This window comes from Somniosus microcephalus, unplaced genomic scaffold, assembly GCF_052327205.1.
Source record: "Somniosus microcephalus isolate GS21.2 unplaced genomic scaffold, FLI_Smic_1.0 unresolved_chr3, whole genome shotgun sequence".
NCBI lineage: Eukaryota > Metazoa > Chordata > Chondrichthyes > Squaliformes > Somniosidae > Somniosus > Somniosus microcephalus.
This window is the reverse complement of record NW_028225181.1, coordinates 68,667,994-68,689,804: the sequence shown is the minus strand read 5'-3', so window position 1 is coordinate 68,689,804 and position 21,811 is coordinate 68,667,994. Positions and strand designations below refer to the sequence as shown.

The following is a 21,811-nucleotide window of genomic DNA, read 5'->3' as shown; positions in this document are numbered from 1 at the left end:
GACACACCGACCCCTACGCTGGCATCCGTTACACTGGACCAAGCGAGACCGCACCAACTGGCCAGTTCCACAATGGACATTAAGGTAAATGGTCACGATACAATCTGCCTTTTTGACTCTGGGAGCACGGAGAGCTTCATCCACCCCGACACGGTGCGGCGTTGCTCTCTCCCAGTCCTGCCTGCGCAACAGCGGATTTCTATGGCCTCCGAGTCCCAGTCGGCGGACATCGGCGGCTACTGCGTGGTGACACTCGTAGTAGACGGGACTGTGTACGAACATTTTAAACTTCTGGTCCTGCCTGACCTCTGCGCTGCCGTCCTGCTGGGGTTAGATTTTCAGTGCCACCTTAGAAGTGTTACGATGGCGTACGGTGGACCCCTACCCCCACTCACAGTCCGCAGCCAGCAGCTTCCAAATTGCCCGCCGCGCACCAGGTGCAACCTCTCCACACTCAGAGTCACCCCCCCCACCACTGTTTGCTAACCTCACCCCCGCCTGTAAGCCCATCGCCACAAAGAGCAGGCGATACAGTGCCGGGGACAGGGTTTTCATTAAAACCGAAGTGGAGCGGCTCCTGAAAGAAGGGATTATTGAGGGCAGCACCAGCCCCTGGCGAGCCCAGGTTGTGGTCGTTAAGACCAGCGAGAAGCAGCGCCTGGTCATCGACTACAGCCAGACAATAAATCGCTACACCCTGCTGGACGCCTACCCACTCCCCCGTATAGCTGATATGGTCAACCAGATCGCGCAGTACCGCGTCTTCTCGACCATTGACCTGAAATCAGCGTACCACCAGCTCCCCATCCGCCCTGAGGACCGCCAGTACACTGCCTTTGAGGCAAACGGCCGCCTCTATCACTTCTTTAGGGTTCCCTTTGGCGTCACCAACGGGGTCTCCATCTTCCAAAGGGAGATGGACCGGATGGTAGATCAAAATGTGTTGCAGGCCACTTTTCCATATCTGGACAATGTGACCATCTGCGGCCGTGACTTGCAGGACCATGACGCAAACCTCGAAAAATTCCTCCGCACCGCCCAACTCCTAAACCTGACATATAACAAGGAGAAGTGCATATTCCGCACAAACCGCCTCGCCATCCTTGGCTGTGTTGTGGAACACGGAGTCATCGGCCCCGACCCCGACCGGATGCGTCCCCTTATGGAACTTCCACTGCCCCACTGCCTCAAGGCCCTGAAGAGGTGCCGAGGGTTTTTCTCCTATTACGCCCAGTGGGTCCCCTACTATGCGGACAAGGCCCGTCCGCTGATCAAGTCCACCTCTTTTCCCTTGACGGCAGAGGCCCGCTTAGCCTTCCACCGTATCAAGGAGGACATTGCCAAAGCCACCATGCACGCAGTGGACGAATCCATCCCCTTCCAGGTGGAAAGCGACGCGTCCGACTTTGCCCTGGCCGCTACCCTCAATCAGGCGGGGAGACCCGTGGCCTTCTTTTCACGAACCCTCCAAGGCCCGGAGACCAGACACTCCGCTGTTGAGAAGGAGGCCCAGGCGATTGTGGAGGCTGTGCGTCATTGGAGGCACTACCTGGCCGGAAAACGATTTACCCTGCTCACTGACCAGCGTTCAGTTGCTTTTATGTTTAACAACAAACAGAGGGGCAAAATCAAAAATGACAAGATCTTGAGGTGGAGAATCGAACTTTCCACCTACAACTACGAGATCTTGTACCGGCCCGGGAAGCTAAATGAACCCCCGGATGCGCTATCGCGTGGCACCTGTGCCAGCGCGCAGATCGATAGACTACGGGTCCTCCACAATGACCTCTGCCACCCGGGGGTCACCAGGTTCTTCCACCTCATCAAGGCCCGCAACCTGCCTTACTCTATTGAGGAGGTCAGGACCATGACCAGGAACTGCCAAGTCTGCGCTGAGTGCAAACCACACTTTTATAGACCAGACAGGGCCCACCTGATAAAAGCCACTCGCCCCTTCGAGCGCCTGAGCGTTGATTTTAAAGGGCCTCTCCCCTCCTCCGACCGCAATGTGTACTTCCTCAATATTATTGATGAGTACTCCCGTTTCCCGTTCGCCTTCCCCTGCCCGGACATGACCAGTGCCACGGTCATTAAATGTCTGAACAACCTCTTCACCCTGTTCGGCTTCCCCAGCTATATCCATAGCGACCGGGGCTCATCGTTTATGAGCGACGAACTCCGTCAGTACCTGCTAACTAGGGGTATTGCCACAAGCAGGACCACCAGTTACAACCCCTGGGGGAACGGACAGGTGGAAAGAGAAAATGCGACAGTTTGGAAGGCCGTCCTGCTAGCCTTAAAGTCTAGGGGCCTTCCAACCTCCCGCTGGCAGGATGTGCTCCCCGATGCGCTCCACTCTATTCGGTCACTGCTCTGCACTGCCACTAACGCCACCCCTCATGAGAAAATGTTTGTCTTCCCAAGGAAGTCCACATCAGGGACATCGCTACCGCCATGGCTGACGTCCCCAGGGCCGGTCCTACTGAGAAGACACGTGAGGACCCATAAAACGGACCCCCTGGTCGAGAGGGTCGACCTCCTCCACGCCAACCCCCAGTATGCTTACATCGCATACCCGGACGGGCGGGAGGACACAGTCTCCATAAGAGACCTTGCACCCTCGGGGACCACAGTAACCCACTACCCACCACCACCCCCCCCCCCACGATCCGATATCCAGCCCCAGCAGACGGCAGGCCTGGGCCCCGCGACCCGCTCGACATCTACGAGGACGACACGCCTGTGCCACAGCCTACGCTGGACTCGACGCCGGAAGCTTCACTACCCCTGCCGTCGCCACGCCGATCACAGCGGCAGACAAGACCTCCGGAGAGACTCCAATACACTAACTTTTAATACACTTCACCCCGCCGGACTCAATTTTAAACAAGGGGTGAATGTGGTAAACCACTGTTTGTATTCCTGTTTGTCCTGTTTGTATTCCACTGTGTACATGCCTGGACATGCCTCGGCTGACTCCTCCCACAGGTCCTAGTATAAAGGTGACTGCTCCCCAGCCCTTGGTATCCTGGACCGGTCGACCACTCGAGGCAGACCTCCATTCTGTTGTTAATAAAAGCCTTTAGTTACTCTTCTAACTCTCAGTCTTTTATGAGTAATTGATAGCGCATCAGTATTTCTCAATTCTACCCATACAGATTCCACATCATCAGAGCTAATATCCTTCATTACAATTGTATTAATCTCTTCTTTAACCAGTAATGCTACCCCACCTCCCTTCATTTTTGCCTATCTTTCCTGAATATCGAATATCCCTGGATGTTGAGTTCGCAGTCTTGGCCATCCTTAAGCCACGTTTCCATAATCCCAACCAAATCATATTTGTTTACCTCTATTTGCGCAGCCAATTCATCCACCTTATTACAAATGCTCCTCGCATTAAGACACAAAGCCTTCAGGCTTGTTTTTTTAATGCTCTTAGACCTATTGGAATTATTATTTACTGTGGCCACGTTTGATTTAAACTGTTAATTTCTCTGACTGCCACTTTTGTTTTTCTCCTTCCTATCTTTTGCTTTTATCCTTGTTTTCCTTTCCTCCGTCTCCCTGCTCAGGTTCCCAACCCCCTGCCATTTTAGTTTAAACCCCCCCCCGCGAAACAGTGCTAGCAAACCACCCCGCAAGGATATTTGTCCCGCTCTGGTTCAGGTGCAACCCGTCCGACTTGTACAAGTCCCACCTTCCTCAGAAGCAGACCCAGTGATCCAGGAAACTAAAGCCCTCCCTCCTGCACCAACTCTTTAGCCACGCATTCATCTGCTCTATCCTCCTATTCCTATACTCACTAGCACGTGGCACCGGGAGTAATCCAGAGATTACAACCTTTGAGGTCCTGCTCTTTAATCTGCTACCTAGCTCCCTAAATTCTTGCTGCAGGACGTCATCCCTCTTCCTACCTATGTCGTTGGCCCCTATGTGAATCACGACCTCTGCCTGTTCACCCTCCCCTTCAGAATGCCCTGCAGCCGTTCAGTGACATCCTTGACCCTGGCACCAGGGAGGCAACAAACCATCCTGGAGTCACATCTACGGCCACAGAAACGCCTATCTGTTCCCCTTATGATAGAATCCCCTACCACTATTGCTCTCCCACTCTTTTTCCTCCCTTCCTGAGCAGCAGAAGCACCCCTGGTGCCAGGAAGTTGGCTGCTGCTGCCTTCCCCTGGTGAGTCATCCCCCTCAACAGTATCCAAATTGGTATACCTGTTTGAAAGGGGGATGACCACAGGGGTCCCCTGCACTACCTGCCTGCTTCTATTGCTCCGCCTGGTGGTCACCCATTTCCCTTCTGCCTGTGCAGCCCTACCCTGCGGCGTGACCAACTCATCAAACGTGTAATCCACGACCCTCTCAGCATCGTGAATGCTCCACAACCCATCCATCCGCAGCTCCAGTGCCTCAATACGGCCCGTTAGTAGCTGCAGCTGGATGCATTTCTGGCACACGTGGTCATCAGGGACACTGGCAGCGTCCCTGAATTGCCACATAGAGCAAGAGGAGCACAACACGGGGCTGGGCTCTCCTGGCATGACTTACCCCTTTAATTAATTTAAATTAATTCAATACCACCAGTTAAAAATATACTCTAGGGCGCTTATTTACCAACTGTCCCCACTACACCACAGAGACCCAAGAAAATATAAACCGCAGAATTTAAGCTTGTCTCACTGCTCCCGACACCAGCCTCTGCAAAGAAAGCCCACGAAAGTGAGTTTAAATACTCTCTGGGTCTCCGGTCTCACTGCTCCTGACACCAGCCTCTGTAAAGAAGGCCGGGAGGGGGGGGGGGGGGGGGTGCATGGGCGAGCGCGGGAGGGCCGGGCCGGGGGGGGGGGGTGGGGGGGGGGGGGGGGGGGGAGCGCGGGAGGGCCGGGTGGGGGGCGAGCACGGGAGGGGTGGCGCGAGCGCAGGGGGGGGGGGGGCGCAAGCGCGGGGGGGGTCCATCTCCAGGAGCAGTGTGTATCTGAGTCAATGGGACTCTGACCTTTCTCCCCAGTCCATCTCCGGGACCAGTGTATCTGAATCAATGGGACTCTCTTTGACCTTTTCCCCCAGTCGATCTCTGGAAGCTCTTTGAATCGGAAGAGTTCTCTCCAGTTGGTGCTTTCACAATCCTGTGTTGGTTCACCTGCTGTCGTTCCTCAGTCTGCAATCCCTGTTTACTCTCAGCTGTGGACCTTTCTCAATCACTCAGTCTTTCACCGGGAGATCTAATTATGGCAGGACTGAAAATAACAACATGAATAGTGTGAAGTAATGTAATGTAGACTTTTCTTCAGCTTAATATAAATAAAAGTTTGGGTCCGAGTGCTTCTGTCTGATGTTGTCCCTTTTCTCAGATCCCCGCCCGCCTGGGCTTCCAGCAAATCACCAAAGTTCTGGATAGAAATGTACAATTTCCCTGTGCTTTAGGCAAACCGAAGCTGGGGCCATCTTTCCCAGGTAACACAGTCAGATCTCACTGGGCCCACCCTCCCCGGGTTACACACTGTCTGATCTCACTGGGCCCATCCTCCCTGGGTTACACACTGTCTGATCTCACTGGTATTTCTTTTCCATAACTCCATCCTCTTGCCAAACCCAGTTTCAAGGCCGAGTATTTAGTTTGGAGATTTTCCTCAGTAAATTTCCGGCCTCCTGAGACTCTCCCATTTTCACTGCTCTGGGCAGAAATGCACCATTTTGTGTCCAAACTGCCAATGATCCCACCGCGCCCTCCACCCCCGGACCAGCCCCTGTATTGTGAGCTGGTTCAGCTCATTCCCCGGGACCTGATGAACCCACCGCGCCCTCCACCCCTGGATTGTGAGCCGGTTCAGCTCATTCCCGGGACCTGATGAACCTACCACGCACTCCACCCCTGGACCGGCCCCTGTATTGTGAGCTGGTTCAGGTCATTCCCCGGGACCTGATGCTGACAGGAACCTCCCCTCCATTACAAACCGGTTCTGTTGCACTTTACCCTCCCTCCCTGTGATATAAAACATTAGAACTGAGACTTCCGCATTCTCACTCCTGTAGACGGAAACGCGCCATTTTCTGTGCGGAGTTACTAACCAGAGCGGTGACCCTGTGACCCTCCCTCGCTGTGATCTAAACTCGGGGCTGAGCAGCCGCTGTCAGGCCGGGTGTTGAATGGAGCAGAGTTCCCTCAGTCACAGAGCAGGCCCTGTAACCCAGGCAACCAGCCTGTGTCTGACCCTCACTCACCGATCAACCCGTCCCGCGCGGGATGGCAAGGCCGCGGCACTGCCGTCCCGCGCGGGACGGCAACACAGCAGGAGAGTATCACTATCGCTCCCCTTAAACACCTCAATTAGATGACCCCTTGATCTTCTATGTTCAAGGGAATAGAAGGCTAGACTGTGCAACCTGTCCTGATAATTTAACCATTTTAGCTCAGGTATCATCCGTTGAATCCCCTCCAACGCCAACATCTCTCTTTCCTGAGGGGCAGTGCCCAGAACTGAATAACATGTGGGACAATATTCACTACTCAAAAATATGTTGTGACAGAGATTATCAAATTTTAAAAGAACCATTACCAAACCATAGCAAGAGGAAGTCTTACAAATTATATGTATCTATACATAACCTACTGCTCAGAACCAACAGGTTCCTACTCCTGGACTGCCGAGTACACAGACAGGAGTTTACACTGAATGTTTCACAGACTTTCAGATATAAATTGGAGCCCAGGCCTCTGGCACTGAGATCTGACAGATTGTTACCCTGACAACAGAGGAAATCACTCACCGACAATAACTGAAAACAGAAATAACAAAACCAACATCACATGTTCGGAGTTTAGTGAAGAACATTAACCCTGAACATTCAGCCAGTGTTTCTAACCATGAAGCTGCGATTCCAATACGGATTTTTACACCACCAGACCTGACACTGCGGGTTTACTGAATCCACCGTCAGTTCCAGCTGTACAGAACATTAAGCAGTGCCACATCTACAGAAATACATCAATACAACAGTCACATTGTTGGAGATTCACCCTGTGACCGCTGAAAATCAGATTGTCTTAAACCAGCTAAATCTGTTAGTTCTCGAATTGTATGTATCCATGCACCTGGATCATGGGACCAACAAGAAACTTTTTTCTGACAGCACAAAATAATTTTACTAATAATCAGTAAAATATAAGATTTACGTATCATTTTATCAGTTTATACTTAAATGCTAATCATGTAATTCAACTACCATCGTGAAATTCAGAAATAGATTTACTGATAGAACATAACTCAGTAAATCCAGCGTCCAGTTCAGAATTGTAATTCACAACTGAGTGCCGTTTGTCACGGAGTGCAGCTTGGAACAGAAACATAGAAGATAGGAGCAGGAGTAGGCCATTCGGCCCCTCGAGCCTGCTCCGCCAATCAATGAGATCATGGCTGCTCATGCAAATTCAGTACCCGGTCCCTGCTTTCTCCCCATATCCCTTTAGCCTTAAGAAATATATCTAACTCCTATTTGAATATATTTAATGAATTGGCCTCTACTGCCTTCTGTGGTAGAGAATTCCACAGGTTCACCACTCTCTGGGTGAAGAAATTCCTCCTCATTTCTGTCCTAAATGGCTTACTCCGTATCCTTAGACTGTGACCCCTGGTTCTGGACTCCCCGACCATCGGGAACATCCTTCCTGCATCTAGTCTGTCTAGTCCTGTTAGAATTTTATAAGTTTCAATGAGATCCCCTCATTCTTCTAAACTCCAGCGAGTACAAGCCCAATCGACCCAATCTCTCCTCATATGTCATTCCTGCCATCCCAGGTATCAGCCTGGTGAATCTTCGCTGCACTCCCTCCATGGCAAGAACTTCCTTCCTCAGATAAGGCGACAAAAGCTGTGCACAATACTCAAGGTGTGGTCTCACCAAGGCCCTGTACAACTACAGCAAGACATCCTTGTTCCTGTACTCAAACCCTCTCACTACAAAGGCCAACATACCATTTGCCTTGTTAACTGACTGCTGCACCTGCATGCTTACCTTCAGCGACTGGTGCACAAGGACACCCAGGTCTCGTTGCACTTCCCCTTCTCCCAATCTATGGCCATTTAGATAATAATCTGCCTTCCTGTTTTTGGCCACAAAGTGGACCACCTCACATTTATCCACATTATATTGCATCTGCCATGTTTCTGCCCAATCACCCAACATGTCCAAATCATCCTGGAGTTTCTCGACATCCACCTCACAGCACACACGCCCACCCAGCTTTGTCGTCTGCAAATTTGGAGATATTACATCTGGGTCCCTCGTCTGGATCATTAATGTATATTGTGAATAGCTGGGGTCCAAGGACCGATCCCTGGGGTACCCCACTAGTCACTGCCTGCCACTCGGAAAAAGACCCGTTTATTCCAACTCTTTGCTTCCTGTCTGCCAACCAGTTCTCTATCCAAGTCAGTACCTTGCCCCCAATCCCATGTGCCTTAACTTCACATGCTAATCTCTTATGCGGGACCTTATCGAAAGCCTTCTGAAAGTCCAAATACACCACATCCACTTGTTCTCCCTTATCTATTTTACCAGTTACATCCTCAAAAAAATTCCAATAGATTAGTCAAGCACGATTTACCTTTTGTAAATCCATGTTGACTTTGTCCGATCCTATCACTGTTTTCCAAGTGCTATTACATCTTTTATAATGGACTCTAGCATTTTCCCCGTTTTCTCTCTACCACCTTTTTTGAATAGTGGGGTAACATCAGCTACCCTCCAATCCATGGGAACTGTTCCAGAGTCTACCGAATTTTGGAAGATAGACTATTTCTAGGGCCACTTCCTTAAGTACCCTAGGATGTAGATTATCAGGCCCTGGGGATTTATTGGACTTCAATCCCGTCAATTTCCCTAACACCATTTCCCTACAAATACTGATTTCTTTCAGTTCCTCCCTCTCATTAGACCCGATGTTCCCCGACATCTCTGGGAGGTTATTTGTGTCCTCCTTTGTGAAGACAGAACCAAAGTACAGGAAACTTCGCGATATCCGGCACTGAGCTGCTGCCGATCTATCCAAACTTCCGGATAGACCAGCGCTAATGTTGTAGGATACAGAGGTTTTCATCTCCGTATCCGACAGCAAACACTGTTGCTTAGCAACAGCTTGTAAACACTCGGCCCGTACCTTGGAAGCGTCTGTGAAGCTGTTGCTAAGCTACAGAGATGCTTGCCAGAGCCTGCCTGTTAAAAGAATGCTAGGAGAAGAAAAAAAACCTCACCAAAACGGCTGCTGATTTCTGCTGTTAGATCGAGGTTTGCGGACATACAACCTCCGGATAAGCCAAAGTTTCCTGTATGTATTTAATTGGTCTGCCATTTCTTTGTTCCCCATTATAAATTCCCCTGATTGACTGCAAGGGACCTACGCACGACTTCACCAAACTTTTTCTCTTCACATATCTATAGAAGCTTTTGCAGTCAGTTTTTATGTTCCCTGAAAGCTTACTCTCATACTCTATTTTCCCCCTCTTAATTAATCCCTTTGCTGAATCCTAAACTTCTCCCAATCCTCAGGTTTACTGCTTTTTCTGGCCAATTTATATGTCCTCTCCTTGAATCTTACGCTATCCCTAATTTCACTTGTTAGCCACGGTTGAGTCAACTTTTTTGTTTTATTTTTATGCCAAACAGGGATGAACAAATTCTGCAGTTCATCCATGCGATCTTTGACTGTTTGCCATTGCCTATCCACCGTCAACCCTTTGAGTGACATTCCCCAATCAATCCTACCCAACTCGCACCTCATACCATCGTAGTTTCCTTTATTTAAATTCAGGAACCTGGTCTGAGTCAACTACTTCACTCTCCGTGTTAATGAAGAATTCTATCATATTATGATCGCTCCGACCCAAGGGGCCTTGCACAACAAGATTGCTAATTAATCCTCTCCTTACATAATACCCAGTCTAAGATGGCCTAATCTCTAGTTGGTTCCTCGACATATTGGTCCAGGAAACCATCCCGTATATACTCCAGGAATTCCTCCTCCACAGTATTGTTACTAATTTGGTTAGCCCAATCTATATGTAGATTAAAGTCACCCATGATAACTGCTGTGCCCATATTGCACGCATCTCTAATTTACCGTTTAATGCCATCTCCAACCTCCGCATTACTGTTTGGGGTCCTGTATACCACTCCCACTAACGTTTTCTGCCCCGTGGTATTTCTCAATTCTACCCATACAGATTCCACATCAGAGCAAATATCCTTCCTTACAATTGTGTTAATCTGCTCTTTAACCAGCAATGCTACCCCACCTCGTTTTCGCCTTTCTTTCCTGAATATTGAATACCCCTGGATGTGGAGTTCCCAGCCTTGGTCACCCTGGAGCCATGTTTCCGTAATCCCAATCATATCATATATATCTGTTTACCTCTATTTGTGCAGCGAATTCATCCACTTTATTACGAATGCTCCTTGCATTAAGACACAAAGCCTTCAGGCTTGTTTTTTTAATGCTCTTAGACCTTTTAGAATTATTATTTACTGTGGCCATATTTGATTTAAACCCTTGATTTCTCTGACTGCCACCTTTGTTTTTCTCCTTCCTGTCTTTTGCTTCTATCCTTGTTTCCCTTTCCTCGGTCTCCCTGCTCAGGTTCCCAACCCCCTGCCATTTTAGTTTAAACCCTCCCCCAGAGCACTAGCAAACACTCCCCCTAGGACATCGGTCCCGGTCCTGCCCAGGTGCAAACTGTCAGTTTTGTACTGGTCCCACCTCCCCCAGAACCAGTTCCAATGTCCCAGGAATTTGAATCCCTCCCCCTTGCACCATTCCTCTAGACACGTATTCATCTGAAATATCCTTCTATTGCTACTCTGACTAGCACGTGGCACTGGTAGCAATCCTGAGATTACTACCTTGAGGTCCTATTTTCAAATTTACCTCCTAACCCCCTATATTCATCTTTTAGGGCCTCATCCCGTTTTTTAACCGATATCGTTGGTACCTATATGCACCACGACAACTGGCTGTTCAGCCTCCCCTTCCAAAATGTTCTGCAGCCGCTCTGGAGACATCCTTGACCCTTGCACCAGGAGGCAACATACCATCCTGGAGTCACTTTTGTGGCTGCAGAAACACCTATCTGTTCCCCTTACAATAGAATCCCCTATTGCTGTAGCTCTCCCACTCTTTTTCCTCCCGTCCTGTGCAGCAGAACCACCCATGGTGCCAGGAAGTTAGCTGCTGCTGCCTTCCCCTGATAAGCCATTCTCCCCAGCAATATCCAAAGCGGTATATCTGTTTGAGAGGGGAAATGGTCACAGGGGAACCCTGCACTACCTGCCTGCGCCTACTACTCTGCCTGGTGGTCACCCATTCACTTCCTGCCTGTGCAGCCTTTACCTGCGATGTGACCAACTCCCTAAATGTGCTATCCACGAGGTCTCAAGCATCGCGAATGCTCCAGTATGTATCCACTCGCAGCTCCAGCGCCACAATGAGGTCTGCCAGTAGCTGCAGCTGGATGCACTGCCCGCACACATGGTCGTCAGGGACACAGGAAGTGTCCTTGATTTCCCACATAGTGCAGGAAGAGCACACCACGGCACAGAGCTCTCCTGCCATGCCTTACCCTTTAATTCATTCAAATTAAATTAAATAAAAGTGAGGCAGGTATGGTGACCCAGGAGGTGGGGGAGCCTCAGCCTTTGCAATTGTCCAACAGGTTTGAGGTTCTTGCAGCCTGTATGGATGAAAGCGGTGGCTGCAGGGTGGATGAGCAAACTGACCGTGGCACCGAGGTACAGGAAGCGATTCAAGTGGGGGGAGTAAATAGGAATACAGTGGTAATAAGGGATAGCATAGTCAGGGTGATAGATACAGTTCTCTGCGGCCAAGAGCGAGAGTCCAGATGGCTGTGTTGCCTGCCCGGTGCCAGGGTTCAGGATATCTGCTCTGGGCTAGAGAGGAACTTGCAGTGGGAGGGGGGAGGAGCCAATGGTCGTGGTCCATGTAGGTACCAACACAGTTAGAACTAGGAAAGCGGTTCTGCTGAGAGACTGCGAGCAGCTAGGGGCTAAATTAAAAAGCAGAACCTCAAGGGTAATAATGTTACCTGAGCCACGAGCAAATTGGCATAGGGTAAATCAAATTAGAGAGATGAATGCGTGGCTCAAAGACTGGTGTGGGAGAAATGGGTTTCGATTCCTGGGGCACTGGCACCACACTGGGGAAAGTGGGATCTGTATCGTTGGGACGGTCTTCACTTGAACCGTGCTGGGACCAGTGTTCTGGCGAGTCATATAACTAGGGCGGTAGAGAGGGTTTTAAACTAAATAGTGGGGGCAAGGGATCAAATTTGGGAAGATGTGGTAAATCAAAGAGTAGAGACAAGGCAATAGAGAAAGGTATTAATATGGGAAATGATAAACAGACCGTGACAGGAAGGGATAGAGAGGACAAATCTAAGAGTAAATCAACAGTTAAGGCTAGAGGTTACAAAAATAAAAGGACAAAACTAAAGGCTCTGCATCTGAATGCACGTAGCATTCAAAACAAAACAGATGAACTGATGGTGCAAATAGGAATAAATAAGTATGATCTGATAGCCATTACAGAAACATGGCTGCAGGATGACATAGATTGGGACCTGAATATTGAAGAGTACGTGACATCTAGGAAGGACAGAAAGCTAGGAAAAGGTGGAGGAGTGGCTCTGTTAATTAATGATGGTATTAGCACAATAGAGAGGGATGACCTAAGATCAGGAAACCAGGATGTAGAAGCAGTTTGGGTAGAGATGAGAAATGATAAAGGCAAGAAGTCACTTGTGAGAGTGGTGTACAGGCCCCCTAACAGTAACCACACGGTAGGATGGAGTATAATGGAAGAAATAATGGGAGCTTGTCAGAAAGGTATGGCAATAATCATGGGGGATTTAATCTACATAGAGACCGGAAAAATCAGATAGGCAAAGGTAGCCTAAATGAGGAGTTCATAGAATGTTTTCAGGATAGTTTCTTACAACAGCACGTTCTGGAGCCAACCAGAGAGCAGGCTATACTAGACCTGGTATTGTGCAACGAGATCGGATTAATTAAAGACCTCATAGTGAAGGAGCCCCTAGGTGGCAGCGATCATAATATGATTGAATTTTACCTTCAGTTTGAGGGAGAGAAGAGTGGGTCCAAAGCTAGTATTTTAAAATTAAATAAGGGCAATTACGAGGACATGAAAGCAGAGCTAGTTAAAGAGAACTGGCAAATTAGGTTAAGGGATAGGTCAATAGAGATGCAGTGGCAGACATTTAAGGGGATATTTCAGAATACACAGAATAGATACATTCCAACAAGAAAGAAAAATTCCAAGGGGAGGACCCACCATCCATGGTTAACTAAAAAAATTAACGATAGTATCCAACTTAAAGAAAAAGCATATAATTGCGCAAAGATGGCTGGCAGGTCAGAAGATAGGACAGAATATAAAAAACAGCAAAGAGTGACTAAAAGATTAGTGAGAAAAATTAGAGTACGAGAGAAAGCTAGCTAGAAATATAAAAACAGATAGTAAGAGTTTCTGTAGATATTTAATAAAGAAAAGATTTAACAAAGTGAGTGTTGGTCCGATAAAAAGTGTGTCAGGGAATTAATAATGGAAAATAAGGAGAAGGCAGTTGAATTGTACAGGTATTTTGTATCGGTCTTCACCATAGAGGATACAAGTAACATCCCAGAAATAGCTGTAAATCAGGAAATGGAAGGGAGGGAGGAACCAGTGTGTATCTGAGTCAATGGGGCTCTCTCTGACCTTTCTCCCCAGTCCATCTCCAGGACCAGTGTGTATCTGAGTCAATGGCACTCTCTGACCTTTCTCCCCAGTCCATCTCCAGGACCAGTGTGTATCTGAGTCAATGGCACTCTCTGACCTTTACCCCCAGTCGATCTCTGGAAGCTCTTTGAATCGGAAGAGTTCTCTCCAGTTGGTGCTCTCACAATCCTGTGCTGGTTCACCTGCTGTCATTCCTCAGTCTGCAATCCCTGTTTACTCTCAGCTGTGGACCTTTCTCAATCACTCAGTCTTTCACCGGGAGATCTAATTATGGCAAGACTGAAAATAACAACATGAATAGTGTGAAGTAATGTAATGTAGACTTTTCTTCAGCTTAATAAAAATAAAAGTTTGGGTCCGAGTGCTTCTATCTGATGTTGTCCCTTTTCTCAGATCATCGCCGCGCCTGCCTGGGCTTCCAGCAAATCACCAAAGTTCTGGATAGAAATGTACAATTTCCCTGTGCTTTAGGCAAACCGAAGCTGGGGCCATCTTTCCCAGGTAACATAGTCTGATCTCACTGGACCCATCCTCCCTGGGTTACACACTGTCTGATCTCACTGGGCCCATCCTCCCCGGGTTACACACCATCTGATCTCACTGGGCCCATCCTCCCTGGGTTACACACTGTCTGATCACACTGGGCCCATCCTCCCTGGGTTACACACTGTCTGATCACACTGGGCCCATCCTCCCTGGGTTACACACTGTCTGATCTCACTGGGCCCATCCTCCCCGGGTAACACACTGTCTGATCTCACTGGGCCCATCCTCCCCGGGTAACACACTGTCTGATCTCACTGGGCCCATCCTCCCCGGGTAACACACTGTCTGATCTCACTGGGCCCATCCTCCCCGGGTTACACACTGTCTGATCTCACTGGGCCCATCCTCCCCGGGTTACACACTGTCTGATCTCACTGGGCCCATCCTCCCCGGGTTACACAATCAGAGAAATTTACTGCACAGAAGGCCGCCATTCAGCCCATCTTGTCTGAGCCGGCTGACAAAGATCTATCCACTCTAATCCCACTTTCCAGCACTTGGTCCGTAGCCTGGTAGCTTACAGCACTTCAAGTGCATATCCAAGCAGTTTTTAAATGTGATGAGGTTCTCTGCCTCTACCACCCTTTCAGGCAGTGAGTTCCAGACCTCCACCACCCTCGGTGTAAAAAACTCACCTCAAAACCCCTCTAATCCTTTGACCATCTGCTTTAAATCTATGCCCCCCTGATTATTGACCTTCTGCTAAGGGAAATAGGTCTTTCCTATCCACTCTATCTAGGCCCCTAATAATTTGATACACCTCAAATCGAGTCTCCCCTTGGCCTTCTCTGTTCCAAAGAAAACAACCCGAGCCGATCCAATCTTTCCACATAGCAAAAATTCCCCAGCCCAGGCAAAATCCCCGTAAATCTCCTCTGCACCCTCTGTAATGCAATCACAGCCTTCCTGTAATGTGTTGACCAGAACTGCACGCAGTATTCTAGCTGCGGCCTAGCAAGACAGTTCACACATTACCTCCCAGCTCTTATATTCTATGCCTCGGCTAGTAAAGACCTTTCTCCCCTGTCCATCCACTAGAGGGTGCAGAGCAGATGTAATTTTTTTCACCCAGAGGGTGGTCGGGGTCTGGAACTCACTGTCTGAAAGGATGGTAGAGGCAGAGACCCTCAGCACATTTAAAACGTACTTGGGTGTACACTTGAAGAGCCGTAACCTACAGGGCTGTGGAGCAAGAGTCTGCAGGACGGGTTCATGGAATCCATTCGGGACAGTTTCCTGGAACAAAATGTCATGGAACCAACAATGTTAGAACTTGTATTGTGTAATAAGACAGGGTTAATTAGCAATCTCATAGTAAAGGATCCACTGGGGCAGAGTGATCATAATATGTTAGAACTTCACGTTAATTTTGAGAGGGACTTGCCTAAGTCCGACACTAGTGTCTTAAACTTAAATAAAGCCAATTACATAGGTATGAGGGGCGAGTTGGCTGAGGTAGATTGGAAAAATAGATTAAATGGTATGGCGGTAAATAACCAGTGGCTAACATTTAAAGAAATATTTCATAATTCTCAACTAAAATACATTCCATTGAGAAACAAAAACTCCACGGGAAGTGACCCAACCATGGCTAACTAAAGAAGGTAAGGATAGCATTAGATTGACAGAAGCTTATAATGTTGCAAAGAATAATAGTAAGCCCAACTCTTTACAATCTATATTAACGATTTGGAGGAGGGGACCGAGTGTAACATATCAAAGTTTGCAGATGATACTAAGATGGGAGGGAAAGTAGTGAGTGAGGAGGACATAAAAATCCTGCAAGGGGACATAGACAGGCTAAGTAAGTGGGCAGAGATTTGGCAGATGGAATACAATACTGGAAAGTGTGAGGTTATGCACTTTGGCAGGAAAAATCGTAGAGCAAGTTATTATCTTAATGGCAAGAAACTGGAAAGTACTGAAGTACAAAGGGATCTGGGGGTCCTGGTGCACGAAACTCAAAAGGTTAGTATGCAGGTGCAGCAAGTGATTAAGAAGGCCAATGGAATATTGGCTTTCATTGCTAGGGGGGTAGAATATAAAAATAGGGAGGTATTGCTTCAGTTGTACAAGGTATTGGTGAGACCGCACCTGGAATACTGCGTACAGTTTTGGTGTCCATACTTAAGAAAGGACATACTTGCTCTCGAGTCAGTACAAAGAAGGTTCACTCGGTTAATCCCGGGGATGAGCATATGAGGAGAGGTTGAGTAGATTGGGACTCTACTCATTGGAGTTCAGAAGAATGAGAGGCGATCTTATTGAAACATATAAGATTGTGAAGGGGTTGGATCGGGTGGATGCGGGGAGGATGTTTCCGATGATGGGTGAAACTAGAACTAGGGGGCATAGTCTTAGAATAAGGGGCTGCTCTTTCAAAACTGAGATGAGGAGGAACTACTTCACTCAGAGGGTGGTAGGTCCATGGAATATGCTGCCCCAAAAAGCTGTAGAAGCTACATCATTACATAAATTTAAAACAGAAATAGACAGTTTCCTAGAAGTAAAGGGAATTAAGGGTTACGGGGAGCGGGCAGGAATTTGGACATGAGTCTAGGTTCGATCGGACATGGCCTTGTGGGTAGCGGAGTGGGCCCAGGGGCCGGGTAGCCTGATCCTGCTCCTATTTCGTGTGTCTAATTCTGTTAGATTCAGGAGATGGTTCTGTGATGGTAGATTGGCGGTTAGGATCAGATCAGCCATGATCTTATTGAATGGCGGAGCAGGCTCGAGGGGCCGATTGGCCTACTCCTGCTCCTATTTCTTATGTTCTTATTGAAAGTTTCAGAAACCAGCAAAGATTGACCAAAAATTGATAAAAGGGAAAAAATGCTATGACAGAAAACGAGCAAGAAATCTAAAAGCAGATTGTAAGATTTTCTACAAGTATGTAGGAAGGGAGTAGCAAAAGTAAACATTGGTCCCTTAGAGGCTGAGACAGGAGAAATTATTATGGGGAATAAGGAAATGGCAGAAACATTAAACAAATATTTTGTATCTGTCTTCACAGTAGAAGACACAAAAAGCAGACCAAAAATGGTGGGGAACCAAGGGTCTAATGAGGGTGAAGAACTGAACATAATTCATATAAGTAGAGAAAAAGTACTAGAGAATCTAATAGGACTGAAAACCGACAAATCCCCTGGACCCGACGGCCTACATCCTAGGGTTGTAAAAGAGGTGGCTGAAGAGATAGTGGATACATTGGTTTTGATCTTCCAAAATTCCCTAGATTCTGGAATGGTCCCAGCGGATTGGAAGGTCGCAATTGTAACACCGCTATTCAAGAAAGGAGGGGAGAGAGAAAACAGGGCACTACAGGCCAGTTAGCCCGACATCAGTCATTCGGAAAACACTGGAATCCAGTGTTAAGGAAGTGGTATCAGGGCACTTAGAAAAATCATAACATGATTAGGCAGAGTCAACATGGTTTTATGAAAGGGAAATCATGTTTGACAAATTTATTAGAGTTATTTGAGGATGTTACTAGCAGGGTAGATAAAGGGGAACCAGTGCATGTAGTATATTTGGATTTCCAAAAGGCATTCGATAAGGTGTCACATAAAATATTATTACACAAGATTAGGGCTCATGGGGTTGGGGTAATATAGTAGCATGGATCAAGGACTGGTTACCAGACAGAAAACAGAGAGTAGGGATAAACGGATCTTTTTCAGGTTGGCAGGCTGTAACTAGTGGGGTGCCGCAAGGATCAGTGTTTGGGCCTCAGCTATTTACAATCTATATTAATGACCTAGATGAAGGGACCGAGTGTCATGTATCCAAGTTTGCTGACGATACAAAGCTAGGTGGGACAGTAAGCTGTGAGGAGAATACAGACTCTGCAAAGGGATATAGATAGACTGAGTGAGTGGGCAGTAAGGTGGCAGATGGAGCATAATGTGGGGAAATGTGAGGTTATTCACTTTGGTAGGAAGAATAGAAAAACAGAATATTTTTTAAATGGTGAGAAACTTTCAAATGTTGGTGTTCAGAAAGATTTGGGTGTCCTCGTGCAAGAAACACAGAAAGCTAGCGTGCAGGTACAGCAAGCAATAAGGAAGGCAACTGGCATGTTGGCCTTTATTGCAAGGGGGTTGGAGTATAAGAGTAAGGATGTCTTGCTCCAATTGTACAGGGCCTTGGTGAGACCACACCTGGAGTACTGGGCACAGTTTTGGTCTCCTTATCTAAGGAAGGATATACTTGCCTTGGAGGCGGTGCAACGAAGGTTCACTAGATTGATTCCTGCGATGAGAGGGCTGTTCTATGATGAGAGAGTGTGTAGAATGGGCCGATACTCTCTGGAGTTTAGAAGAATAAGAGGTGATCTCATTGAAACATGCAAGTTTCTGAAGCGGATTGACAGGGTAGATGCTGAGAGGTTGTTTCCCCGGGCTGGAGTGGCTAGAACTAGGGGGCATAGTCTCAGGGCATAGTCTCACAACATGGACCACTTTCCATACCTCGGGAGCCTACTGTCAACAAGGACAGACGTTGATGACGAAGTCCAACACCACCTTTAGTGTGCCAGTGCAGCCTTCGGTCGCCTGAGGAAGAGAGTGTTTGAAGACCAGGACCTCAAACCGCGCACTAAGCTCATGGTCAACAGAGCAGCAGTGATACCCGCCCTGCTGTATGCCTCAGAGACATGGACCATGTACAGCAGGCACCTCAAACGCTGCCTCCGCAAGATCCTGCAAATCCATTGGCAGGATAGGCGCACCAACGTCGGTGTTCTCGCTCAGACCAACATCCCCAGCATCGAAGCTTTGACCACGCTCGATCAGCTCCGATGGACGGGTCACATTGTCCGCATGCCCGATACGAGACTCCCAAAACAAGCGCTCTACTCGGAGCTCCGACACGGCAAGAGAGCCCCAGGTGGGCAGAGGAAACACTTGAAGGACACCCTCAAAGCCTCCTTGAAAAAGTGCAACATCCCCACCAACACCTGGGAATCCCTGGCCCAAGGCCGCACAAAGTGGAGAAGAATCCGGGAAGGTGCCGAACACCTCGAGTCGCTTCCCACCCCACTTCGCCCCAAGGTTCCCAGCGACTGCCCGAGAGAGGCCGGCGCTGCTGTAAATGTCGGAGATTCTCTGATCCACACTCACCGCACCATCCGCCGCTCCTCAGTCCCGCCGCCATTTTATCTCCTTCCTCAAACCGGAGCCTCATCCGGGGACTGCGAGCAGTACCGAGCATGCGCACTGCGGCCACGCAGCGCGCGCTTAAAGTCCCTCACGGAGTCCGTCTCTTCTATTGGCTGCGACTCGTAGATTGACAGCTGTGTTCACCAATCGCAGCCCGCAACGCCTCGGGGCCCCGCCCACTGCGTTAAAAGGCCGCCACCAGCTCCGGGGTCACGTGGCTCCTGATCGGCCGTTCAACCGCCTCAGCGCGCGGGTGAGGTCATAGCCCCGCCCACCGGCGAGCCCTTGTTGCCCAAGGTGCCGGCCGACTGCTGTCCCTTCTCCCCGGGCGGCGGCTGTCCTTCCCCCGGGAGTGGACTCTTCTCTAACTCTGTTCTCCAACTGCTCCTCCCCGCTCCGGGCTGCGGCTTTTATCGCAGCCGCCGGCCCCGCCCCGCCCAGCCGCGCCTTCTGATTGGCTGAAAACCCGGCAAATCTAGGCCTCTGATTGGCGCGTTTTTCAATCCGCTCCAACCTCGGACACCAACGAAAAAGGCGGCTTATAGAATAAGAGCTCGTCTGTGAATCAGACTCGTTATTGTTAAAGTGATGGCCCTCTGTGGGACTGAATATTAACCAGTTATTAAAATCATTGCATCTGTGGGACTGAATAATAATCATTCTTGTTAAAATCATTGCATCTGTGGGACTGAATAATAATCATTATTGTTAAAATTATTGCATCTGTGGATTGAATAATAATCATTATTGTTTAAATTATTGCATCTGTGGATTGAATAATAATCATTATTGTTAAAATCATTACATCTGTAGGATTGAATAATAATCATTATTGTTTACATTATTGCATCTGTGGATTGAATAATAATCATTATTGTTAAAATTATTGCATCTGTGGATTGAATAATAATCATTATTGTTTAAATCATTGCATCTGTGGGATTGAATAATAATCATTATTGTTTAAATCATTGCATCTGTGGGATTGAATAATCATTATTGTCTAAATTATTGCATCTGTGGATTGAATAATAATCATTATTGTTAAAATTATTGCATCTGTGGGATTGAATAATAATCGTTAAAATTATGGTATCTGGGACTGAATAATAATTAAAACGATGGCATTTGTGAGACTAAATAACAATCATTACTGCTAAAGATTGTCATCTGTGGGACTGAATAATCATTTTAATTAAAATTACAGCGTCTGTGGGACTGAATAATCATTTAAATTAAAATTATAGCGTCTGTGGGACTGAATAATCATTAAAATGGCATCTGTAAGACTGAATAATTCATTATTAAATTGTGAATTATGGCAAATTGATCCTTTAAAATTACTGGTTCCTGAATTGACAGATTTAATTTCATTTGAGCTTTTCAGCGACCCGCTTATAAATGAGTGCTTTGTACAAAACAGGGCAGTGACAATGCATCATTTTGTTATATGTTTGTTAAATTTCAATCTATTTTAAATTAACGATATACTGTATTACAAAAACACACCAGCAAAATCTGAACATACGACAAAAAAATGAAAGTGAGGGTTAAATAAAGAAAGGATGATTAAACATTTTTTTAAAGAGTTTCATTCTTTATGCTGTCCATATTTCAAATGTCATTAGTCAAATGAAAATAAATAGTCCCTTCTGGATCTGGTGAGTGGCTCGGAAAAGAGCCTTTGGGTTGAGTTTTTAAGGTGGGAGGAACGAGAGGCTTTATTTGCAGCTGGTGTATTTGGTGACAGCTTTCGTCCCCTCCGAGACGGCGTGCTTGGCCAGTTCCCCGGGCAGCAGGAGGCGGACGGCGGTCTGGATCTCCCGGCCGGGAGGAGATGGTCCGGCGTGCTTGGCCAGTTCCCCGGGCAGCAGGAGGCGGACGGCGGTCTGGATCTCCCGGCCGGGAGGAGATGGTCCGGCGTGCTTGGCCAGTTCCCCGGGCAGCAGGAGGCGGACGGCGGTCTGGATCTCCCGGCCGGGAGGAGATGGTCCGGCGTGCTTGGCCAGTTCCCCGGGCAGCAGGAGGCGGACGGCGGTCTGGATCTCCCGGCCGGGAGGAGATGGTCCGGCGTGCTTGGCCAGTTCCCCGGGCAGCAGGAGGCGGACGGCGGTCTGGATCTCCCGGCCGGGAGGAGATGGTCCGGCGTGCTTGGCCAGTTCCCCGGGCAGCAGGAGGCGGACGGCGGTCTGGATCTCCCGGCCGGGAGGAGATGGTCCGGCGTGCTTGGCCAGTTCCCCGGGCAGCAGGAGGCGGACGGCGGTCTGGATCTCCCGGCCGGGAGGAGATG

The 21,811-nt window shown here is 48.3% G+C and overlaps 1 protein-coding gene across 1 annotated transcript in view; it reads right to left on the bottom strand.

The window, feature by feature from the left end:
- Nucleotides 1-19,871, bottom strand: part of LOC147091886 (uncharacterized) — a 59,748-nt gene extending 39,877 nt beyond the window's left edge. The window contains exon 1 of the mRNA XM_085976916.1: nt 19,483-19,871. The gene's annotated coding sequence lies outside the window, so the exon portion shown is untranslated. The remainder of the gene's footprint in view (nt 1-19,482) is intronic.
- Nucleotides 19,872-21,811: the final 1,940 nt, after the last annotated feature.